Source organism: Coptis chinensis, chromosome 6 (assembly GCF_015680905.1).
Source record: "Coptis chinensis isolate HL-2020 chromosome 6, ASM1568090v1, whole genome shotgun sequence".
Taxonomy (NCBI): domain Eukaryota; kingdom Viridiplantae; phylum Streptophyta; class Magnoliopsida; order Ranunculales; family Ranunculaceae; genus Coptis; species Coptis chinensis.
In genome coordinates this window covers 68,532,032-68,542,440 of record NC_141461.1, presented here as the reverse complement: position 1 = coordinate 68,542,440, position 10,409 = coordinate 68,532,032, and positions in this window count along the sequence as shown.

Here is a 10,409-nt window from a genome sequence, read left to right as displayed (position 1 = left end):
ACTTATAAAAGGATTTGCTCTTGTGGAAGTAAACATTATTAGCTGAACCACGTTACATCTTGTGTCTCATTGTGGTAAGTTATTTTACATTGTTATTGCTTGTTTGTGATAGTTATATCCATAGCTTAGGTTTGTGGTTGTTGGTTGTATTATATTGAAAGTTTAGATTTTAGATTTGAGTTGTAGATTGTCCAAGTGCAAGCTATCTTAGTGGGGATCGATTGGTATCGTTTTCCCCAACACACACGTACACCCAATTACAAGAAATCAAGCTTGGCACAAATATGCCACAACCATAGCGTTTGACTCATTACACTCTCTTATACAAACCAAGATTTATTTTGTTTATGTAGTCATTACTCAAGTTTAAGTGTTTTCCCATGAGGATTGCTCAAGTTTAAGTTTTTTTTTTTTTTTTTTTTTTTTTTTTTGATAAGTTTAATTAAAATTGAAGGTTCTCCACAAAAGAAGTAGAGTAATTACATGGATCCAGAAGTTCAGTGTCCTTGTGTATTTGGAGTTGTGGACCTCTCAAGTTTTGTTTACGTGGATAATAGAATCCATTTGAATATTTTACAACTTTGATCGACTTAAAAATCTACGCATTCAAGCCACTCACTAAAATTCAACCACAATTTTTGAATTGCGATTCTTACGATCTATCTACTTAGAGCATCTTCAATGCCACTCTATTGTCATACGTGTCGAGTGGGCAACTCAAATTTTCCACACCAACCCATCCTTTATATCAAGTGGACAACTCACCACACTCTATTCTGAGGGTCAAATATAGAGCTTGATTTGCTTTATCAATTCAAGTGTCACTCCATACTAGCTGCCCCAACTTGCCACATGTGCAAACGACCAATTTCATTACTTTTGTATTGTTACACTCCATTTTATGGGTCAAATATGGAAGAAAGATGTGGGGTGTTGGCAAGTAGAGAGTGGTCACAATATTTTAGCATAAGTATCCAATGGGTCTATAAGATAAGTTTCATTATAAAAACAATAATATAGAGTGTGTGGGTTGGTGTGGATAATTTTCAAGACTTCAACTAACATCATCTTTTAACTCGATGACATCACTTTAGACTCTAAATGAAGTGTATGCATTGAAAATGCTCTTATCTAACAAATTAGAAGTGTATGGGATCTACTATAGACCTTCTCTTACATTTGATTTTACTTAGAGCATTCCCAATATAATACAAGTCCCTTTGAGGGGAAGTAGCAACTTGTCACCCTTATTGAACCAAAAGCCCAAAAACAATGGTGCAATTCAAGGGTGACAATGAGAATAGTTTTTCACTAAGTTACAATGAGGGTAGCACTTGCTACTGAGATAGCTGCCAACTTGTGATCTTCGGACGGAACCTTTTCTTCTGTCTTGAGTTTCTTTTTTGTTTTTTTGTCCGGACAGGACGTTTCATTTCATCTTGAGTGTTTTTCTGTTTTTTTTTTAATCAAGTGAAAATTTTATTGATAACGAGTATTACAGATAATTAGGACACACATGCAACAAGCTACTCTGCAAGTCCTTTCTGAATAGAAAATCCTATCCTTCTAAAAACAAACTAGTTAGAACCAGGCCAACTGTCATAACGTTATTGTCCATAACTTTCTGAAGTCTCTTGAGGAGCTCAATAGATTATTGTTCCAATAATCCAAAAGTGTTAAAACTAAACTGAATAAAACAATGTTGGTTTGCCCTACAAGCTTCCTCATGCTTCTCCATCTTCCCTGTCGCTAGTCTCTTAGCTGCTTCTCCCACCTCAAAGTCACCATTCCCCAATCCTACCAATGGAGAGACTCCAGTTACATCAACACATGCATGCATGTTTTCCCTTAGACTAACTGTAAATCAAGACATCCGCAGGGCGAAGTGTCGATATGCCATCATTTGGATCAGTGAGAAAGTTAACAGGAACATCTTTCTTCACTTGTACCCCAGCCCTCCAAAATGCATCACGCAAATTAAAATGTCTCTAACATGATCATGTCGGTATTTAAAATGGGAAAATGTCTACAATGTATTACATAGTCCCCAAAAACATCTAATCTACTCGTTTTGCATATAGGGAAAAAACCACCATTAGACTACAAATGAATCATAAGGCAGTACCGGAGAATGGCACGATACTCACCTGTGACATACTATGTTGTCCAAGTCCCTCCATCATATCGGAATAGCAAGTAGAAATTTTTTTGCATGTTACAACTGCAAACATCCAATGACTACTTTCTGACAAGCAGATAACTCAAACTCCCTTTCAAGACTGGCAACAATCTTACCGTAGAAAGCTTCTGCCAAAACTTTTTGTGGTTTTGAGGGGATGGTAACATTCACAGCCAGAGAATCAAGGTCAAAATCGGGAAGATAGAGATGCAATGCACTAGTAGCATCATCAAGGATCTCACCTATAGGCACTGGACCACAACTCCTAAGAATGTGGTTCTGAAGCTCTAAAGTCTAAAAATGGGAGGCTACAAAAGCAAAAGCAGAGACATCAAAGGCACAATAGATACCTAACCTACCAAGGCGTAATAGAAGCGTCACTAAACGCCACTGCAAATCACCAAAGCTAGGACTATCAGAACCTATAATACCCTGAAGAACACGGCAAAGATGCTAGTCAAATGTCTTAGCTGCCTCCCTAAAAAACGGATGGTGGACAAGCACGAACTACAAAAACCAGCTTAAAGAGCCCCACACAAGCCTTTAAGAGCACTAACTCACGTTGTGGATCCTCCAATACAGCTAAACGACCCATCAAAGTCATAGCCATTTCAACCCGCTTGCTAGCAAAGCTCATGACAAAAGATGAATCAGTGCTGATTGCCCCTCCAAGCAACCTGACCCCCTGCAGAGGACTGGATAAATATAAATGAAAGAGACCGGGAGTGGAGCGACGTGGATCTAATGATGGCCAAAATATCTCAGTTTTAGCCACATTAAGAACCAGCCCGTAAGAAGGTCCTTCTTTCTTAATCATACGCAAAGTTGTCGCTACATGTTCCGTATCCCTAATCAGAGTCCTATCATCTAAGTACCAAGCTTGAAGCCGTAACTAACAATTGGACTGAATCTGTAGAATGGAGAGTGCAACACCATTGGAAAAAGAAGGGGACCTAAAGGATTGCCTTGCTGAAGCAGACCATATGTAATCATCCCCCACGTATAATCTCGCAGGTTGACAATACAAATACTTGACCCAAGGGGCAATACATGGGCATCGGATGCGAACCTCTCTCAACATGGTAGTCCAATTGACTATGTTAAAAACATTATGGAAATCTACTAATAACATAGAAAGAGAGGTACTATCACTATTAGCATATATCATACGATTGACAACATACAAAATTGCCTCTGCCCCACCAGGCATACCCATACGCGAAATCCTACAAGTATCCTACTACATCTTTGAAAACTCCTTTCATTGGAATCTTTGAAATAAGATGGCGCCAAACCATTCCCATAACAATAGGATGAATGCTATTATCCGACTTAAGGAGTGGAGTAAGTGGAACACTCGCTACGAATTCCGCTAACTACTGTGGACATCGTCAATGTAACTAAAGATTCACCACATGAGTTAATGCATCTAGCAAGTTAGACGATATAGTTGTTGCAACACCACTCATGGCATCAAGCAAGTGTTGAGTACGGAGGCTATTGCAACCACACGAAGTGCCTTTCGGAAACGACCTAATGCATGACAATAAGGTGTCTCTCTCTACCAATAAAAGGGACTCAACAATATGAATAATAGGTCTCACAGGTGGTTGTTGCATCAGGTGTTTCTCCTCTAATGCATGTATAGTTTCCACAGTATTGGAGGCAACCCCTGATGATGACAACACCTTTACCGCTACATCAAAATGTCTATCAACAACTTTCTGTAAACATTGACTCACATTCTAAGTAGGGACGGATTTCTTGGTTGATTGATTCAATGAGGCTATATTCCATACTCTAGGAGACGAAACATCCCACTAGGCTCATTCCATGTCGTCAAAACATGGAAAATTTGTTTCTGTTGAAGGTTTTTCTTAATACCGGAACGATGTTCTTGCTGGTTCTGTGATTGAGAAACTTGCATAGTACAATACGGCAGAAGGAGGAGACGAACCCAAGGCATAGCTGAACTAGGAGAAATTTTATTTATTTATTTTCCGGACGGGATGTTTAAGTATTTTTTTTCATTTTTTACATTCAGATGGAATGAAACATCCCATCCGAAGTTTAAAGTCACTTCTGCATTGCGCAACTCCTAGTAGCTTCTCACCAAGAAGGTAAGGATGAGAGGAAATAGTCCTATGTGGAAGTAACAAGTTGTTATTTACATTGGCAAGATGTGTGCAATTCTTTCAAGTCATAAGTTGTGGATAATACTTGGTCAACAAAGGCTTCTTGGGGCCTTGCCACACTATGGGGTGGGCTTAAGCTGTTAGTATTTAACCCAAAAAAAAAAACAGTCAAGCCTTAAGTCACTCCAATGCCATTTACTTCTCCAATACGTTTTCCAACTTTTTTTTTTTTATAAACATTGCATATATATTAAAAATTATACCGACAAAGGAACAGAGTTTGCATCCAACATACATTTCGGAAGATGCTGCAACGCCAACTGGTGATAAGTCCATCCAGCTAGTTGATGCGTATCCCCATTTGAAAGCCTACTTATCCAGTTAAACTTACAGAATTCAAAACACTTAATATGGTTCATTACTGACTTGTGCAAAACTGCTAATGCCCAAGAGCTTCCTGTGTCTTGAAAGGCATTGATTACATTTGCACAATCTCCCTCTAACAGATATTTAGCCCTCCTTAATCTACTAGCCAGCATTACTGCCACCTCTGCAGCCACTATTTCCGCTTCCTCAGGTCCTTGTGCCTTGAACCTTCGAACTGTTACTCCCACCATCTGGCCTTCATCATCCCAAGCCAGACATCCAGCTCCCGCCCACCCTGTGTTCCTATGAAAAGAGGCATCAAATCTAATTACAATACAGTTGTTTGGTGTAATAGGGAACAGATGATCTAGAGAATTTAAATTAGAAGGGTTGAGAGGAGTTGTCTGTTGAGTTGGTTTGTTGAATGCTATAATGCATTTGTCTATTGCCATGCTGTATTTCCTTAGCAAGCGTCCCCTGTGAGCTGTTCTGTGCTCAAATTTGGTAGCATTTCTAGCCTCCCATATGCCATGAAGGAGAAGGCAGCTGAAAATTCCAGCTCTCCTTATGGGCTCCTCATCACTTGTGCACCACTTCATGAACTGCTGCACCCAGTCCCGCAGGCAGTCCCCTTGGAGACTTTGGATTCTTAAGCTTAACTCTGAATCATACCAAGTTGCTCTGGTCCAATCGCATTCAAAGAACAGATGTTGGTCAGACTCTATAGTCCTTCCATAGAAAGGGCAAGCAAAGTCTCCCACCATCTTCCTTTATATTAGGAGTGTTCCCAGAGGTAGAGCTTTCATGTAAAGTTTCCAAAGAAACAACTTTGCACTCGCAGGGAGTTGGGCTTTCCATATTTGAGCTACAATGCTCTGGTTATAACTGGATGAGTTTCTAGCCCATCTAGCTTTGTTTAGGTGAATGTATACAAATTTGACAGTCAGATCTCCTTTCTTTGTGCCACACCACTTCATATTATCACTCTGGGCACCTTGTGGCCTGACCACCACCTTTTGAATCCTTTGGCTAATGAAAGGGTGGAATAACCCATCAAGTTTTCCAGTGTCCCATCCATTTCCATTAGTTAGGAAAAGATCATCCACTTTCATGTTTTCAAGTAATAGGTCATCAATTCCCATTTCCTTGAGAGTACTGGGTATTTTATTCTTACTTAGCCAAAGATCATTTAGGACAGATGTGGTGAAACCACTGCCTATACTCCATATGAGTCAACTACTTATCTTAGAGAAAGTTTTATAAATTCCTTTCCAGAAGAAAGAGGCAGTCTCAGGGGGCCTAACAACATCCCCAATCCATATTTTACCATATATACTAGTGAATGTTTTTGTCCACAGGGATTCTAGATCAGTGGCTGCTTTCCATGGTAGCTTGGAGAGCATAGCTATATTCATATCCCTTGCTTTTCTAAACCTCATCCCACCATAGAGCTTTTGGGTTTGCAAAGGTGTTCCCACCCAATGGTGTGGACACTATTTGTTGTGTAAGTACCATTCCAGAAGAAATCTCTGCATGCTTTGTCAATCTTATCACAAGCTGACATAGGCAGCAGATAAGTAGCCATGGCATACAAAGGTGTGGCTTGAGCAACTGATTGGATCAGAGTTGCTTTCCCAGCCTGAGAAAGCACCTTAGCTTTCCACCTTTTGATTTTATTGTTAACTCTATCCACAAGGTAATCAAAATCATCTTTTTTTTTTTCTTGAAAGCATGATAGGAACCCCAAGGTATTTATCTTTTGGTGTAAATAGCTTCATACCCCATAACTTTTTATACTTAATCTGATTCCTAAATCTCACATTCCTACTAAAAAAATGATAGACTTATCAAAGTTTATTTTTTTCCCATAAACCTCACAGTCTTTTTTCAAGATGGATTTCAAATGCACACTATCTTCCATGTCAGCTTTAGTAAAAAGGATAAGGTCATCAACATATAAAAGGTGAGTGATAGGAGGGGAGCCCCTTCTGATTTTTATGCCATGAACCTCTCCATTATTTTTAGCCTTAGCAATCATTTTGGACAGAGCCTCAGTAACCAAAATGAACAAGTAGGGTGAAAGTGGATCTCCTTGCCTAAGTCCCCTCTCAGGTTTGAACTTATTCAAGGGAGACCCATTTAGGAGAACTTGGAAAGTAACAGTGGAGAGACATTGAAAGATCAACTCTCTCAACCTCTTACTAAATCCTAAGTTCTCAAAAATGTCATCAAGAAAATACCACTCAACTCTATCATATGCCTTGGCCATGTCCATCTTGAGAGCTATCCTGCCAGCTGTCTTGGTTTTTATATGTTTCATATTGTGGAAAACTTCACAAGCCAGCCCAATATTGTCTCCTATACTTCTCCCTTTGATGAAGGCCCCTTGGAAGGGAGAGACAATTTTGTTTATGTGGCATTTAAGCCTATTTAGCCATCAGCTTAGCAATGATTTTATAACTGAAATTACATAGGCTAATAGGTCTAAACTTGGATATATGATCAAGGTTGGATATCTTGGGAATCAAGGCAATGTAAGTTTCATTAAAGGTTGGGTTAAGATTTCCATTGATAAAGAAGTCTTTTACAAAAGCAGTGATGCTCTGGCCAATGATATCCTAGCACTCCTGGTAAAAAACACCTTGGAAGCCATCAGGCCCAGGGGCCTTAAGCTTTCCCATTTTCCTTATCACTTGCCAAATGTCCTCATGACTAGGTATGACAGTAAGTATCCCATTTTCTCTTTCAGTGATACAAGGCTGAAAAATATTTAGAAATGTTTGATTTGGTTTTGGGTTGTCAGAAGAAAAGAGCTTAGTGAAGTGGCTATTGATGGCTACTCCCACTTCATCCTTTTTCTCCTTCCAATTCCCATCCTCATCTATCACTTTCCCAATCTTGTTCTTCATTCTTCTATATATAGTAGAAAGATGGAAATACTTAGTATTCCTCCCCCTTCTTTAATCCATTGGTTGGTTGATTTCTGTTTCCAAAAATTCTCCTCATTTGTATACTAATCAAGAAGGGTGGATTTCAGCTCTCTAGCCTTATTATGGTTGACAACAGTGAAAGGTTTCATCAGCACTTGAGCAAGCTTCTTTTGAGTTATCTTAATATTATGAAAGATATTCCCAAAAATATGCTTGTTCCACCCAGTGAGATTCTCTTTTGTAGCTTGCATTTTGGATATCACAATCATGTAACTCATTCCTCACAGAATTCCAAGCCTCATCAATACAAGGCTTACAAGAGTTATCTTTTAGCCACATATCATAGAAATGGAAAGGTCTATGAGAATGGGCCTCCTTTTTATTCATGATGATATGTAGAGAAAGGTGGTCAGAGGAAGCATTTACAGATGTATTTACACGTGTGGAGAAAAAGAGTTAGCCACTGATAAGAGTCCAAAACTGTAGTTTTAACCCTTAATAATATTCCATTTAAACCAATTATGTTTATAATAAATAAGAGTTAGTACTGTTTACATGTTTTTGTGTGTTTCAGATATTGGAGTCAAATATGTGAAGAAATATGTTTCTTTTGCAAGAGAAAGGAGCAAATGTTGGTTACTAAGAAGTTCTATGATTAAAGGCCAAATTTCAAGGAGAAAAAACCTTTTTAAAGCCCAGTCAAAGCTGAAAAGTCAATGCGGACAGAAATAGAGCATACAAGTCAACAAAACTTCTGCAGGTCGTATCTTTGGACTCAGACCTCAGAATTGGGCCTACTATATGTCAAAACGACCGGCTCGGAAAGATATTTCTAATGGTCTAGGCTTTGATCCAATCAAAGGAGTAAAAGTGGACAAAATAATTGTTGCAGTAATTTCCAATAGAGAAACCTTTTTTGGATTTAAGTAATAGGTTTTGGGCTTGATTTAATGGCCCAAAATATAGTTCCAAAGCCTATGCACGAAATTGTAAACCTAGCTCTCTCCTATATAAAGAAGACTAAGACAAAACTCTAAATCTCACCCTTTAGTTAATTAATCTCTCTCCCTTTAGTTATTTAATTTAGTTTAAACCTAGTTTTATGTTTTATTTAGCCTAGACACCATTAATTCAAGTCAAGTTATTATTAATCAAATAGTTCTTTCATTATGTCTTCTTCTACTTGTTATTTTGTTTATGATAGTCTAATGAATCTTAGCTAAACCTCCATTAGAGGGTTTTGATTAAATCTTTGATGAAGACTTGATGTATTAGTATAGAATAGTTATAGTAAGATATTCCACTCTAGAAGGTAGTTAATTCACCATGAGAATGGGTTTAAATTACCTCACATGCTAATTATTAGTTGGTAGAGATGTCATGAATAATTAGGGATAAAAAGACCTAACCTTTATGTGAAAATATAAAGATTAGAAATACAAAAAAATCTACACGAGCATATTAAGAATTAATCAAGGTGGAATCAAATCTCCATAATCTCTTCTTCTCATTCACATCTTCTCATTAAATTGCCATAATATAATTTAGCATATCTTAATTAGTTAATTTCACCATATTAGTTTAATTAAACCATTGCTCTCATTGATATTGTAAAATTGTTTAAGTTAGGGAAATTGTTACGTTTAAGCAACTAGGAGTGAAACGAATTCTGACTCCACGTTATTGCATGATAATTGAGAGTAGAATTTTGATAACAATTAGTGTTAATTCATGTTTTTACTTCTGTTGAGTTTAATTAGTTAAGTAGGAGTAAAAGCATGTTTTTACAGTTATCAGCCACTCAGGAGTAGCCAAGGCTCTATTAAGCCTCTCTAGAACATGGTCTCCTGGTTTTCTGTTATTATTCTAAGTAAACTTGGGTCCCCTGAACCCCAAATCCACAAGGCCAAGATCATCGATCAAACTGTTGAAGTCATCCATGTACTTGGTCCTCCTACTCTTGCCCCCAATCTTCTCATCAAGGGATAAGATGACATTAAAGTCCCCAAAGAGGCACCAAAGCCCTGGGACTAATAGGGTAACATCCCTAATCTCTGACCACACCCTATGCTTCTTACTAGGGGTCGGATCCCCATAGATGAAAGAAAAAAAATCAAACTACAAAACAATTGTAATTTATAAATTTACCTGTTACTTGGTTTTTCGTAGCCCCAAGTATATCCAAGAGCACTCCCTCCTTCCACATCACTGCTAAGCCCCCACTAATCCCATCTGTTGGCACAGAGAAACATCCCTTAAACTTAATAGCTTTCCTTACCTCTTTTATCTTTCTACTATCAGCTTTTGTTTCTGACAAACACACCACATCTATCTCTAACACCCTAAGTTGGTTCTTTAGATGTTGAATCGCCGTGGTAGAGCCAAGACCCCGGCAATTTCAGGAGTAGATCGTCATTGAGGTGAAAGCAGCTATGTTGGGACAGCCACCACGAACCTTTTTGCTAATCCAGACCCAGAGCTTCTTGTGTATCCACTTGAGATAAACATGTCCACTGATTGATCATCTGAGTGATTAATACTTCCAGTCCAAGCACCACTATCAGTTTCCCCATCTTGTGCTTCAACCGGTTCCTCATATTCTATCTTTTGAGCCACTTGTTCCCCCATGTGTGAGGCATCCACCGTCAAAGGTGTGGGTTAGGTCACACTCTCATCTGATTCATACTGTTCTATGTCTCCCCCTTGTTGTGGAGGCGTGATCCTCATGTTATCTTACTCAGTGTGTTGACTTGATCCACTGGAGATATTGATGATATGAGCATGTGGTGGAATGAGTTT